Here is a 16,378-nt window from a genome sequence, read left to right on the forward strand (position 1 = left end):
ACTTCTAGCTTCCTGCCTACTTTCTTGGCCTGTCCATATTACATACAGTACTTGCTCATCACCCACAAAGAACATTAATCTTGCTCAGCATTATCAATCAGCATTTTGCAGAGCAAGGTCATTTCTCCCATTAATAACAATGACATGGAGAGAGCTAAGCGGTAGCAACTAAGTCATTTGTTAAGTAAGCACTGGAGGAGAGTGTTTTTAGTCTCTCCTTTTCTACTCCTTCCCTCCACCTAAACTGTGTTCAAATTTCCATTATCCTTAAACAAACAGAAACAATCCTTCCCTTGTACTACCCCACTGAAATATGACCTACAATGTCATCAGACAAGGACTTTCATATTACCAAACTCTATAACCTCATGCACCACTGGATTTTACTCTTGTACCATGTGTACTATCTTTGTTCGTGATCATATTTCTCAGCATAGCCTTTCCTCTCCTTGCTCTAATTCCCAAAGCTCCATCTTAAAGCTCTTCTGATTTGGCCTTAGTGTTACTTGAAGCCACAAACTATCAAGCTGCCAGCATATATAATAAAACTGAGAATCCTAAATCTAGAAGACATCATCAATGTATTATCATTGCCATCTGAGATACACAAAAACTTGGATAAAGCAGGTGTTCCTAAAGAAGGCCTGGGCAGCTCTGCCCATCACCTGGTATCATGTGCACAAATGTATGCATCTTTCTTTGGTTTCCTCAAAGAAACATGTACAAAAAGAAGCTATGAATTAATATAGGGAATAGTATTTACCTTGCCAAATCAATTAGCAATGTTATCTGGAACCATCAAGTGAAATTCTGATATATTTCTAGCATATTGTTATCAATAGCAGTATAACTGGAAAAAAATTGTCCCCTATAGATAAAAGCACAAAGACAGAAACAGAGTACATGGATGATGAAATAACCTTAGTAAACAATACACTGTATTTTTCCCATCCCAATTTCAAACACACTATTAAAGGGTGAAAAAAACATCCTCCTTCAATGGGATCTGGCTTGTACCCCTTTCATTCAAAGGGCTCTAGGTTTGTGAACCAAATCAAGTCTGCTAAACGAAGGGCCAGGAACTCTGTTTTGACAATTCAAGTTAAACTTCTGTCCACCAGATCTAGAGCTTTTCTACTTACACAGTTCTACTTATACAGATATAAACTAAGACTTCAACATTTTGCCCCTCCATTTCAGTTCCAGGAACACCATGATCAACTAGTCAATGCCATAGGCCAGTACAGTATTCTGGTTGCTGCTTTGGCTCAGCTGTCCAGTATAGTAACTTCACCCACCTTATCTCTGGTGGTTAAGTGCAGCCACTTGGGCCATCACACCTGGGATCCAATTATCCACACTGCATTTAAATACCCCAGTTCAGTGGCAGCAGTTCCCACTGTAATTTCTGACCTTCAGAGAAGAGTGATCACTGAGCTCTCAAGGACAATAGAGCTCACAATTCCCCCAGAGTGGGTAAACAGGTGTTGCATGATAAATCCATTCTAAGATTTCAATCTAAGTCTGGATCCTTTCCTCTGTGGTGTAACAAGGCAATTCTGGCGACTCAACTTTAATTAGCATATGCCAATTTTTGGTTTAAGTTTCAGCCCATCTGTTGGGAAAATATGATTGAGGAATTAATGAAATGTGGCTCACAAGACCATTATTTTATTGTATAACCCAATATTACTATGTTAAAGACAGAAACAGGAGTTTGCAGGGTTTTGCCCTGAAGGAATGTGTGAACTCAATGGTTCACTTCTCAGAGGCTGCTATCATGGGAGAGCTCTCAGATCTCCGGTAGGGATGTTTTCTAGGAAGGCTTCCCGGTATCTCAAAATCTGTGAGCTTCCCTGTGTCTTGAAAGACAAGGCAAGGCAAATGTGGCCCACAGGATGGGAACTGGAAACAATGAGTGCACTTTGCCCAGAGATGTGCCCCGGTGGTTATAAACAACCTGTTTATTAGAGATGGGCTTCCTGCTCTCTTGTCTGTCTACCTTTAAGTCCACAATGACTAAATCAAAGAAATATAGAGTCACTATACCTCTTTTGTTATACCTTTGTTAATTGACAACTACCTCTTAGAATTTAGAAGTTAGCCCCTGAAAGACTTTGTACCTGTTTGTTCACCTAGATAGATTAGAAGCCCTTTGAGAGGACTTTTGACCCTAACCCACTACCTGTATCCCCTAGCAACTGCATTCCCTGATATGTAAATATGTTACCCTGACAACTGGTAATTGATGTCTGTGATTATAAAAACCTGTATGAATCTAACCATACTGCTGGCATTCATGGGGATATGCCAGTCTCCTGAGTACCCCGCTGTGTTATACCTTATCTTTTTATATAAAACTATAAACTATACCTTGCTTCTGTGTATTCTTTCATTTCTCTCTGTTGCTTATCAATTTCCTTATCCTCTATGGTGACCCCTATCTTAGGGACTTGGCTCCGTGGAGAGAAGTAGCTAATCTCCTCTCCAGCCTGCCTCAAATACTCTCCCCCACACCCATCAACCCAAGTGTTGAGCCCTTTCTAACCCCTTGACCTACAACATTGAATCCAGAATCTCTACTCAGTGAGCCCACTTATGAATAAATTCTGCCTGATCCAACTTTACGTTCCTTCCACTATTATACCACACCCTTAAGATCTATTCCCACAAATACTCCCCAGGTTTGTGTCTATATAGCAGCAAAACAATCTTTTGGAGTACAGTGTACCTCCCTCCACTGGGTCACCGCATCCTCTGGGGCCTGCTACAACTTGAATCCAGCTACAGGTCTAGAAGAAACAGCAATTGTGGGACAAGTTCTCAGCAAGATGGTACCTTTAAGACAACTACCTGGCAGAGGCCAATTACAGGGTTTTCAGGCAAAGGGAGATTAAGTTCCTCCGACAGGGGTTGGAAAAGTTGCTTCTAATGCCAAAAGTGGCTCAGCAGCATTTAAGGATTCAAGGTTTCAGCTTATCTGGAATCTGACCATATGACCTCAACCTAATTTTCACAACTTCCTTACCAATCAATGGCCTCACCCACAAACTGGAAATTCCATTTACATTATCTTTTTGAGCAGTCACAGAAACTTTCAGGTCCCTTATGTAGAACCTGAGTTTAAAACCCTGAGTTCATCATTCTATTTCTGTAATTTTTTTTTTTTTTTTTGAGACAGGGTCTCACCCTGTTGCCTGGGCTAGAGTGCATCAGCATCACCATAGCTCACTTCAACCTCAAACTCCTAAGCTCAAGCTATTCTCCAGCCTCAGCCACCCAAGTAGCTGGGACTACAGGGGTGCACCACCATGCTTTTGGGATTTGTTTTTTGGTTTTTTTTGGTAGAGATTGGGTCTCACTCTTGCTCAGGCTCGTCTCAAACTCCTGGCCTCAGGGATCTTCCCACCTTGACTTCCCAAAGTGCTAGGATTACAGGTGTAAGCTACCACATCTGGCCTGATTTGTAATGTTTTAACTTGGCTGAACGGAAGTACATCCCCAGAATTTTTTTTTTTGAGACAGAGTCTTGCTCTGTCACCTGGGCAGAGTACAGTGGCATCATCATAGCTCAGTGCAACCTCAAACAATCTTGCCTCAGCATCCTGAGTAGCTAGGACTACAGGCACGTGCCACCACGTCCAGCTAATTTTTATATTTTTAGTATACATGGGTTCTCTCTCGCTCAGGCTGGTCTTGACCTCCCAAGCGCAAGCAATACTCCCATCTCAGCCTCCCAGAGTGCTAGGTTTCCAGTGTGAACCACTGAGCCCAGCCTCCCCAAATTTTGTTCCCATGTTTCTGGTTTACATGGGCCGTAAGAGACTAACATGCAGCAGTTGAGCATGCAGGAGATGAAGCAACTGTTCTGCTCATCTTCTGGCTCACCTTACTCATGTGAGGCAGTGGCTGGCCTGCAATTGTTGCAGCTACTTCACCTTCCTCTGGATGCTCCTCGAGCTTCTTTCTCTGCCTCCTGAGCTAAATGTGTGTCAGCTCCATGTCAAGGCCACTCACACAACCAGGGTCACAGGCAACTGGAATTGGCATGGCTATCCATTCATACTGCCTGTGGCTTCCAGCCTGCTCTTACTGTTCCCTACTTTGCATCCATCTTCCTTTCCCAAATGTCTGCCCTCTGAACTTCAAACTCCAGCATCAGGGACAAAGACAGCCTTATGGAAACTGCTTGGCCAGCTCCTACACTGTGTGAACTCAAATCCTGGTAACAAATCCCATAACTGATACACACATATTCCCATATTTTTTTTTCTTTATCCATCCTAAGGGTTCTGTTTCTCTATGTGATCCTGAAAAAAAAAACAATTAAATTTAACAAATGTTTACTTAATAACCACTATATGATAGACACCTGCACAGAAGACCAGAATTTAACCAGCTGCACGGCCTCAATTTCCTCATTATTTAATTCTGGTACAGCACAGGGTAGTTTGAGCACTCACAATCCAGACACTGAGCTAGTACTAGAAAAGTAATTATGGGCAAAAAAAGGAAGAGTCTTTGCTTTCATAAAACTCAGCCTTTTTTGGAAAACTAAAATCAAATTACATAAACTAATATAAGACCATAATTCTGATAAGCACCAGGAGGACTTGACAGCAAAGAGGTCAATAAAAAAGTTCAGGAACTTCAGAAAACTGATGGTTGTTGTAGTGGATGATGGATATCAGTAGAGACCAGTATCTTCACTTCTATTGTGAAAACCTGTAAACACACACCAAAAAATTTTCGTGAAAAAGTGATGCTTGAGCCAAACTCTAAAGAAAGACTAGGAACAACTGAAACAAGCAAAGAAAGGCATTCCAGGCAGAAGAAAAGAACAAGTGCCAAGATCCCTGGTGGAGAAGATGGTGAGCACAGGAGATCTATGGAAGCCTCACACAGCTGAAGCAAAGAAAACAAGGGGAAATACAGCATGAGGCTGAGGCCCAAAAGGAAAAGTCATGCGCTGCATGATGAGGTGGTCTCCTAAGATTATAATGAGGCTGTTTTAAGCTAAGTGTTATTACAAAAGAGTCAAAAAGTTTAAAAACTTAAAATTTTATAAACTAAAAAAGTTACAGTAAGCTAAGATTAATTCATTATTGAAATTTTTAAAATAAATTTAGTGCAGTCTAAGTGTACAGTGTTTATAACATTTACAGCAGTGTACAGTAATGTCCTAGGTCTTCACATTCACTCACCACTCACTCATCGACTCACCCAGAGCAACTTCCGGTCCTGCAAGCTCCATTCATGATAAGTGCCCTATACAGGTGTATCATTTTTATCTTTTATAACATTCTCTTACTGTACCTGTTCTAAAGTTTACATGTTTAGATACACTTACTTACTATTGTATTACAATTGCCTACAGTATTCAGCAATGTGCTGCATAAGTTTGTAGCCTAGGTACAATAAACAGGCTATACCAATAGCCTAGATGTATAGTAGGCTATACCACCTAGGTTTGTGTAAGCACTCTCCCCAGTATTTCCAGGATGACAGGACTGCCTAACACATTTCTCAGAACGTATCCCTATCGTTAAGGGATGTGTGATCATATGTATACCCCTGAGATCACCATATGAAGTTTTGTCTGTAAAGCTCCGGGAAGCCACTGAGTTTTAATTAAGTAAAAGGATGACATGATCAGATCTGCCTTTTTTAAATGTAATATTCTGACACCAACAAAATTACAAATGTATTTACCCTTTACCCAACAATCTCACTATCTTAAAGCTGTATCAGCAAAAATACAAAACAATATACGCACAAGGCCAAATGTTCACCATTAGGAGATGAGTTGCAAGCACAAAAGAATGCCGGGCTTCTGTGAAATGCTCTCCAGAATGTACTAAGTAAAAAGAAAGAGAACTGTGTACACAATATGCTATCTATTGTGTAAGAAAGAGAAACAAAAGTATACCGATGTGCTTACATTTGTAAAAATGAAGCACCGGTAGAATAAAGCAGAAACTTTATGAGAGGAATCAGTGGAGGGACAGAAGTTAGACTGTGAACACAACTTTTTAATACATTTCTGATTTTTGAACTACATAAATGTTCTATATGTTGAAAATTTAAATAAATTAAAGCAATCCTTAATCATTAAGAATTTCAGGCAAATAAATCAAACTAATTATCAAATTGGTAACATAATCAGAGAAAATTGTTTCAAATGGCTTTGTAATTCATATTATCAACTGTACATCCTTATGTGGTACATTATGAGGACAAAAAGAACCATAACCAAATATGAATCCACAGTTGCTTTATTGTTATTGGTGTTATTTTCAAATTACTACATTTATACGGATAAAGCAGTTATATTAATGTTGCTAAGAACAAATTATTAATGTTAGAGAAAAAAGGATAAACTCAAAGTAAAAATCCTGCCATATTAAATTTGAATTAGAAATATCAATACAAAATCAAAATTTATATATGCCCCAAGTCTGTCAAATGAAAGCAGGGGCACTGTAGTAGTAGTAAGGAAGCACAGCACCCAAATTTTGGTATCTAAATTCCACTCCTCAATAAAAGGAGCTGAAAGAGATGGCTGATAGGTATTTGGCAGGAAAAGCACAAAGCAAACCTCAGACATCTTGTCAGTAAGCAAGAAATGCTTCAAAGATCAATGTGCCATGTCAAAGGAAAGAGCACTAGCCTGAAAGGACCTCAATATGCCCAAGTTGCGACAAGCTGAGGAAAAAGAATGACTATTTGATTAAAATATACTGCACACATAAAAATCCATGGGCCTACAATGATCCTCAAAAGAGAGAAAGCAAAAAGAAAGTAATTCGACTAGCTCCCAGCCACCACCCATCACAAAACCCCATAAGCATGAAAAAGGACATTGTTTTCTCTCCTTATTGCCTGTCAGGACCCAACTCAGGCTAATGGGCTGGTAATACAGATATATGATTAGTTAAATCATCTGTAGACAGGTCCAAATATTAAACCTAAGTTATAAGGATATAACTACAGGCAAACTAAATGACTATAAACAAATATAATCTAGGTAAAAAAAAAAAAGGTTCTGCCTATTTTTTAAAAAAATACTACTACAATCTAAAAACTAAAACATCTCAAGGCCAGGTGTGGTGGCTCACACCTGTAATCCTGGCACTCTGGGAGGCCAAGGTGGGAGGATCAGGAGGATAGCTTTAGCTCAGGAGTTTAAGATGAGCCTGAGCAACAGCAAGACACCCCTCCCATCCCACCCTCACCCCCTAACCACCCCCCCATGGCTCTACTAAAAATAGAAAAATTAGCTGGGTGTGGTGGCATAGCCTGTAGTCTCAGCTACTTGGGAGGCTGAGGCAAGAGGACTGCTTGAGCCCAGGAGTTTGAGGTTGCTGTGAGCTAAGCTGACATCACGGTACTCTATCCACAGAGACAGAGTGAGACCGTCTCAAAAAATAATAAATAAAAACCATCTCAAATTATATAAAAATGCCTTACTAGTCTCTTCATCTACTCGGTCAACATTTGGATAAAATAGTATCCATATCCATGTTAAATAGAACTTCCTCCCCCCCCAAAAAAAAGCACATTAACATTTATAATAACGTTTAATATTCTGAGTCCAGACCAATTTCCCCTGATTCAAATGATACCATCTGCATCTTCAACAAGCTAGACTCTGGAGACTAGAAAGCCTACACTGGGAGATTCCTCAAACTCACCTTCCATACTGTTCTAAAACACAGGTCCAATTCTATCTCTACATTTCAGTCCTTCCCCCTACCTATAAACACCAACCATCTTAATGTGATATGCAGAATTTAAAATATGGCCCCAAATTCATCCTGGACAGACCAGCCATATGAAACTACAGGTGGTGTTACTAGTGGCAACATCATCATCAACTGGGCACTTAGTACATGCCAGGAGCCTTAAGAATCACTTTACCTCAATTAAGCTTACATCTGATGAAGTGGGTGCTCTCGTCCCCTATTACAGGTAAACACACTCACACAGGAGGAGTAAAATCTAGATAACACAAGGTTATCTTCTGGCTGGGATTCAAATCCCAGGTGGCCTCTTCAACTCTCTTTCCTGCCTTTACCCCTGCTGTCCCCTCCACCTAGAGTTCCTTCCTTGCCTACTCTAATACTCTTGACCCATCAACTCTTCCCAGACACCCTTCAGCACAGAAGCACAGGATTCCCTCATTATATGCACGGGTATCTTCCCTATCAGACTGGAAAGTCTTTAAGGATAAATCTTTGTTTACGTATTTAGTCAAATGTGACTTGTTCTAGAAAGGGCTTATGGCAAAATTTTAAGGCCACAACACAGTCACCCAGTAGAGATTTTAATTTAAAATTAAATTGGAATGAATACTGAGGCACAACAAAGCAAACTTTTAACTTCAACATGAAAAAAAACACTAATAACTACAGTGAAGTTCAAAAGTAGAAACGGAAAGGAAATCATTTACTAGCACCAGCAGCTATATTTCAGGAACTGTACTGGGAACTCTATAAATCCATTTCATTTAATTCTCAAAACAGCACTATATGATAGGTTTCATCCCAGTTTACAGCTAAGGAATTGAGGTTTAAAAAGGCTGCATGATCAATCAGTTATGTGGCTTTGCACCAGAAAGGAGTAGAGCTCAGTTTCAACCCATTCTGTTCTGACTTGGAAGGCCATGCTGACACCATGTCTAACTCCAGAGCCTACATTCTTTTCACATCAACTACAATGTCTTATTTGGGCAAAATAGTTGCTTCTCTTCTTCCAACTGCTTTTCATTCAAGGAAAGGAAAAGAAAACATTTAATTAAGAATACAATAAATATACAGTATTTACATCTAAACACCCTTAGCAAATTAAGATTCCATTAAAGGTTAAATCAAAGAAATGCCCCAGGGCATAATTTTCAACCTCTAAATAGTCCACATGATAAACTATTCAGAAACAGTAGTATCCTTTCCATGTATTTCTAACATAGTAGAAAAAAAGATACTAGCAAATAGGGAGTGCGGCCAGTAAAGTTGTATCTGTGTGCACTGTTAAGACACCAATGACCAAAATATCCAAACTGCTGTTCCAGGCAACATCCACTGTTTCCTGGATTTCAAGGGTATTCATAGAAATCACACCAAAAACAAAAAAAGGTTGTGGGACAGTAGGGCAGTATTTCTCAGAGCCTCCAACATGGTAATGTGAACTGTGACCCTAAGGGGAGAAGGAAAAAACATAGCATCGTTTCCCACGTGAGCAAGGAATCCTTTTTCCTCCCACAGCATCTCTTTAAACTTGCATCACAAAGAATGCCACCTTAAGCAACACTGCTTCAGATATTCCCAAATTAAGTTATTGACATCCTCTACTGTTACTCTGTTCTGAACTGGTAATTAAAGGCACTGTCAGAAATAGCACAAGTCAAATTCTGAAAATCAATGAAAATCTTTTTTAAAAATCTTAAATTAAGCACAAAGAGATACTAAAAGCATATACTGGCCCTTCTGCCTGACTCATTTCATAACCATTTTGACAGTAACCATTGAGCTACTCAAAGATTATAAATTTTAAAATCCTACTTTATTTTTCATAAGAAACGAATATACCCATTACCCACAATTTTGACACAAACACATCGTACCTTAATATACGATTATCAAATCTGATAATGAAGGTTCTGTAAATTACTAGCTACTACGATTTGTGTTTGCCCATTAACTAAAGCCGTGAGGAGTGGTGGGGAGGTTGAAAGAAGCCTCCTTTCACTTGTCCTTCCCAAAATTTCACCTCTAAGAGTGTTCACAAACTCAATATATCCAGGTATAAGCCCCCAAGTTTAAGTTAAATTTTCACTGCCTAACAAAAGCTATGTAGGAAACAATTACTGTGCTCTCCATCAATCCTTTCAGACTGCATAGAGTTCCTTCCAGAAAATTCGAATAGAAAAAAAATCATACAGGTATTTGCATTTTTGTACCTATGTCATTTTTGGCACAAGTCACATTATACAGTGAAATCCTTTAAAACACTTAAATGTACCTTGTATTGCTTTTTGATGGGCACGCTAAAACAGCCAAACAACCTATATTTGCCAAGAGTAAAAACACTTCAACATGTACGGGCAATCTTCTCCAAAACCTGGAATCCAATTCACAAATTACAAAAAGCAAATAAACATAAAAACGATTTCTTACACAAACTTTGAGGTGCGTAGGGAACATCTATTACCGAAGCCATTACTCAAAACGCACCTCTGTAAAATCGAGAACGCACAATCGATGCAGGCAGCGGCCCGAGAAAGCCCAGCCGAGGCGCTGCGCAGTTCCCGCATCGCACAATCCTTCTCAACGCATTGCTCGCCGAGCACGTCCAAGGTCACTCACGATGGAGAGGGAAAGTGCGTGTCTCTCCGAAGCCCGCACCGGCCCACCGCGCCCCAGCAGGGCGGCGAGGAGGTGGGCACCCAGCAGACGGCGGAGCGGGCGCGAGGACCGCGGTGGGCGTTCCGGCGTCGTGGAAACGCGCCGGCCCGCGGGGCCCGCAGCCAGCGAGGACCGCGGCACCCCCTGCCGCGGACGCGTGGCCCGAGGGCAGGCCCCGCGTCCCCCGGGCGACCCGCCCCGCCGCGCCGGGGTCCCGCCCCTCCCCCCGCCGCCCCGCCCCCGCCGCCGGCCGGGATTATGCAACGCTCCCCTCCTCGCCCGCGCTCTGGCGCAGCGCCCCTCCCCGCTCCCGACTGCGCAGCGCCGCCGCCCCCCGCGTGGCCTCCCGCCCGGCTCCGAACAAAGCGCGCGCTACGGGGCCGGCGGCGGCCGGGGGACCGGGGTCCCGAGGGCGGCGGCCATGTTGGCGGGGGGCGGCGGGAATGGGGGACGGAGGAGCGGGGGCCGGCGAACAAAGGAGCGCGCGCCCGCCCGGAGGCCCAGGCCCGCCCCGCCCCGGTCCCCGCCGCGGCCTCGCCGGCAGGGGGCGCTGTGCGGGCGCCGCCCGCCGGACAATGCGCCGCCGGGCCCCGCGCGGGCCGCGCTCACCTGCGCCCACGGCCGGCAGGCCGCGACCCCCGGCCCGCCTCCAGCCCGCGTCGCCGCCTCTCACTGCCCTTCATGGCCCACGCCCGTTCCGAACGGGCCTCACCTGCCGGCCGCGAAGGCCGCCGTCCGCAGGCCCCACGGGCTCCACCGTCGGTCGCTCCAGCTCCCGCCGGCCCCAGCCCGAGCCAGACGGCGCCTCCCCGCCCCCGCTCCCTCGCCGCGGCCGCCGCCCGCCCCCCAGCCGCCAGGGCGCACGCGCACTGCGCCCGCCGAACTGCGACGGCCGCGCCGCCCCGGCGCTCCGCACCGCGGGCCGCGCTGCGCTGCGCAGGCGCACACGAGAGGGGCGGGGCCTGAGGGGGCGAGCCCTGGCGCCGCTCACCTGGCGGGCGGAAGGGCGGGGCGCGAGCCTAGGGCGGCCAGGTGCGCGCCGGGGCTGGGTGGAGAGCTGCGCTCCGGGGCCCGGGAGCCTGCGGGGCCGCGGCTTCTCCCGGAAGGTGTCAGCCTGGGAAAGGTTCCGTTTTCGGGCAGCAGGAGGACTCGAGAAAGGGCAGGCCCTTTGTCCCGGGATGTCCGCAGCTGGTCGTCCTGAGGCGAGCACACCGCGGAGGCTGGCGCCGCTGGGCGGCGTGGCGCGGCCGTGAGCTCTGCACCACCGAGGGCTCCGCAGCTCGGCTCCAACGCGCCAGTTCGGGCCTGCAGCACGCCAGCCCTTTCAAAGAATGGATTTGCTTCCTGTGACCCCCCAGAGACGTTTCCTCTCTACCGCACTGCGCAGAGACCGGCGGCGTCGCCCCGCTCACCCGCAGGCTGCCTCCCGCAGAACCCCCGGCTCAGGTGAGCTGAAACTCCGAGGCCTCACCTGCCTGTCCCAGGTTGCGTGGGGACGGGATGTGGCTTCAGCAAGGCCAGAAACGTGTGTCCACCTCCACTGCAAACAGACGAGGCTAGGAGCCAGAAATTCCCGTGGCCGCACGTGAACTCAGATGACTTCCGTTTCAGTCAAGATGCCTTTTGAGTCTTTTTTTGGTTTTGTTTGGAGGGAAGGGGGAGAGAGGCATCCAGAACCGGCTGTACTCCTGCGAAGTGCGGGACAGGGAGGCAGAATCGAGCCGGGCGCTCTTCCCTCCCCAGCCCGGTGTTCTCCAGCCGCTCGCCGACCTGGTTCCTCGATTGCGACGGCGCAGCCTCTCCAGAGTGTCGTCAGGTCAAATTTCAGAACGTGTTATTGGAAAGCACTGCGTACGCTCAAACTGCAGCACAACTGTTAGTTAGCAGTGCTCTTTGGGATTTCACTCGCACCTTTTCTTCCATATAAGATTGATGAGTGCCTGCTCAAATTGAAGTGCTTGTCTCAGATGACACACTTGGCGGGCACAGGACGTTCATAGACCAACTAGAGGGCGAATTTCAATAGAGAGATATAGAAGCGTATCACTGTACCTAGCAGATTGCAGGTATTGTGAAGTATTAGTTTTCAATTTATGTGTTTAATGCGTTATTATTTAGTTATTTTGCAGGGAGAGAGTGGGTTATTGGTGAGGAGAAATTCTCTTTAATGTTACATAGTGGAGCATCTCGGGAACAAGGAGCGATGGGAAGAAGGCAGGTGCCGAAGAGCCCCCTGGTTGGAATACTTCAGAGTTATTGATGAGACCCCGGGTTTCTCCATCTCAGCGATATTGACATTTGGGGCCAGTTAATGCTTTGGACACCACAACTCAGCTCCCGGGGGTGTTCTGTGCTTTGTAAGATGTTTGGCAGCATCCCTGCCCTCTACCCACTAGAGGCCAGTAGTACACCTCCTCCCCCAACCTTAGCAACCAAAAATGTCTCCAAAGTCAAAGGTGTTACCACACCTTCTTCCCACTTCCTCAGCCCCTGGTTTAAATTTTGCCTGTAGTGATGATCTCTTTGGGAGCTATCAAAAATCCATCGGCCAAAATGTCACCCAGCCCTATATCAGAAAGTCGTATTCCAGAGCTATAAATATCTCAAACAAATCTAAGGCCTTGCTCATTAGTATGTTCAATGTCAAAAATGGATGTCTGTCTATATCAAAGTGGGAAAAAAATCAGACAAGTTCAGATTGAGCGACATTCAACAAAACAATTTCACTGGAGTCTGGACGCTTCAAAAAATCAAGCTAGGGAATCTATCCAGACAAAGGAAACCACAAGCAAGTCCATTAAGTTACCTTTGATCCAACACTGCATTGAAGAAAAGGCTATGAAAGAGATTCCAGAGAGGATCAGCAAACTTTGTATGCATTATGTGTTAGTATTATTGAATCGTTAAATTTTTAAGTGTGACAATGGCTATTTACAAGAAACTCCTAGTTCTTAGGAGATTAGTACTGAATCATTTAAAGTCAAGAGTCTTACTAGCTACAACTTACTTTTAAATGGCTCAGAAACAGAGATATTTTATATGGAAATAAAGCAAATGTAGCAAAATGTTAACATTTGGTGAACCTAGGTGATAGGTACTGTGTGTGTTCATTGTGCAGTTTTTTCAACTTTTCTGAAAAACTAAAACGTTTCAAAATAAAAAGTTGGAAAAATAGAGTCCAAGTTATTTTATGAATTTTTAGGTACTAAACCACATTGATTCAACTTCCCAGGCAGCCCCACATCTCCTCCAACTTGCTAACCAAATATTTCCAGAAACTCAAATATATAATTGTTTTAAATACTTTCTCAACCACACTCTACTTCTGGAGATTGGGTCAAAGGGCCTACATATATTATTCCTTCTCCAGCGAGCTTATTAAATACAAATTGACATTTAAAAGCCTTAGCCTATACTAGGCCTATCTTTTTTAAATCTGGATTCATGGGCTCCTACTTAGTGAGAAGGATTTCTGCCCCAAGGATGAATATAGTTGTGATGTTGTGATGTAGTGGGAGAAAGAAGAGATGTCAAAGGTATTGAGGGGAGGGAGGGGTTACATCTAAAGTGAAACTTGATATATTCACCCCACTGGTATTGATGTAATAATTGGAAAATGATCCCTGGGATCCTTATCAAATTAGTTATATTTATCACAGAATTATTCAGCACAACAAAGTGTATTCAGTACTCAGTATATACGCCAAGCACATGAATAATTCTTTGCATTGGCTTAACCTCTAGGTGGGTCAGCCTGATGGTCCACCAGGTACCTTGTAGGTAAGGATGCTCTCTCCCCTGTGGCTACCTGGGTTGTTCCCAGATCAGTCAGCCTACCCTTACCTGCTGCAGGGTCCTTAAGCTGGGACTACTCAAGATTCTCAAACTTGGTGGATAGTAACATATTGGCCCTCAATATGATTGGGATTCATGCTGAGTCTCCCACTGCTTCCCCCACACCCCTGTGGCTTTAGGTTTATGGATATTCTGATTGGGCAACCCTAATGCTATAGTTTGAATATTTGTCCCCTCCAAACTCATGTTGACATTTAACCCCCAATGTGGTAATATTGAGATGTGAGACCTTTAAAGTGACTGGATCATGAGGGCTCTGACCTCATAAAAGCATTAATCCATTCACAGATTAATGGGTTATCATGGGAGTGCGACGTGGCTTTATAAGGAGCGCCTGAGCATACTCAGTCCCCTCACCTTGTGATACCCTGCACACCTCAGGACTTTGCAGATTTCCACCAGCAAATGCAGCCCCTTAACCTTGGACTTCTTAGTTTCCATAACTAGAAAAAATAAATTTCTTCTTAAATTACACAGTTTTAAGTATTTTGTTATAAGCAACAGAAAATGGAATAAGACACCTACTGTGTGAATCCTGATAATATGATGGCCTTACTGGGACAGAGGCTACTGCTCTTCTATGTTGATTCTGGTAACGCCCTAGGGCCAGATCTTTCACTGGGAGCCACAGTTGATACTCTCTACAGGAGAAGCATGGGGGACTGGGGCTGTTGGTCAGGGCAGTGGTGACCAGCACCTGCCTGGATGGTCAGCAGTGAGACTAGAAAGAGGGGGAGGGATAGATAAGGAGAGCACAGATAGAGGAGGGTCAGAAGCTCAGAGCACCCCAGCCCTTCTGGGAGCCTCTCTAGGTGTCTGCCCACTTGCTGGTATTCCAGGAGGCTGGCAATGGCTAGAACGTGCTCCATGCCTTATACTGCCCTCTATCACATTATCATATCTCTTCTCATAAGCTCCTAGAGGGCAGCCCTTTTGCTCTGTTCCCTACTGTATCTCCCTGCCAGGCAACAGCCTGATGAGAGAAGGGGTTCATTAGAGACACAGCAGAAGACCACTCAGGGCCTCTATTCACACCACAACTCTAACACAGAAGTTATTCTTCCAGGGGAAGTAACTGGTTAAAAAATAAACCCGGTGTGCTCTATAGGAGCCATACCAAGTCCTGGGCCCAAAGCCCCAGCTCTGACCCTGCCTCCCACTATCCCAGTCCCCTTGCTGGGTTGAGTCCTGAGTGGCAGGGCCTGTGCAGCTTCCTTCCCAGGAAGCCTCAGACCACTGGATGCCACACTAAAGCTTCTTCCTGAAAAAAGGAAAACATTAGACAAAATAAATTTAACAGAGTTTATTTGAGCAAAGAACAATTCATGAATCATGCAGCCCTCAGAATCAGAAGAGGTTCAAGAGACCTCTGCTCTGCAATGGGAGCAGTGTATTTATAGACGGGAGGAAAAGGCTAAAAAAAGCACAACTCAGGAACAAAAAGCAGATTGGTAATTTCAAAGTTAAGCAAAGAAGAAGCCCTTATCATGCTGGCTAAAACTGCCGTCTGGGCATTTGACTATTATATCTGTCTCCTGAGTTCCTGGAGGGTCAGATAAATTACTTAATTTCAGTTTGCTGACATGGGATGAAAGCATGGGTGACTCCATCTTGGTTTCATCTGTTGGGGCCTAGTGCAGGAGCTCAGTCCAAAACAATGGCCGCCTAGAAATTGTATTTAACATTTCCATTAAAGGTGGAGGGAGCCAATGGCTCAGGACACACCACCTCAAAATATACTGTAGGAGACCAGAGAGTGCTGCCCCAAATATGCCTCTTTGGCATAGGGTTACTCTAAATTGATTATTTTGGGAAATAGCAGACATAGAAGCAGCTCTGTAAACAGTAAAAGTTACCCTTTTGTAAGAGAAATTTATATCTATAGAGAAAATCTGCATTTGTAAAGGTGTCTCCCTCTCTGTACCACCAAAGGAAGGGAGAGAGACTAAATTACTAAGAACTTTTGTCAGTAGAGAAAGCACAGACTTAAATGTGCATAACAAGCCCTGCTTTGGTTCACCCAGCTTTTCTTGGCCACCTGCCACAGGGTGGAGTGATCTCCCCATGCCCTTTATTCTTGGTTTCAGGGAATGAGGATTCAAGTCTGAAGTCAAAGCCAC

General features: G+C 44.5%; 1 protein-coding gene across 6 annotated transcripts in view; it reads right to left on the reverse strand.

Annotated features, from left to right (window-relative positions):
- Positions 1–12,283, reverse strand: part of SPIN1 (spindlin 1) — an 86,871-nt gene extending 74,588 nt beyond the window's left edge. For 2 of the 6 annotated variants that reach the window (XM_076008477.1, XM_012738522.3), the window contains exon 1: positions 11,116–11,237. The gene's annotated coding sequence lies outside the window, so the exon portion shown is untranslated. The other 4 variants (XM_012738525.3, XM_076008478.1, XM_012738524.3 and 1 more) reach the window with 4 other exon arrangements.
- Positions 12,284–16,378: the final 4,095 nt, after the last annotated feature.

Source organism: Microcebus murinus, chromosome 12 (assembly GCF_040939455.1).
Source record: "Microcebus murinus isolate Inina chromosome 12, M.murinus_Inina_mat1.0, whole genome shotgun sequence".
NCBI classification, from domain to species: Eukaryota; Metazoa; Chordata; class Mammalia; order Primates; family Cheirogaleidae; genus Microcebus; species Microcebus murinus.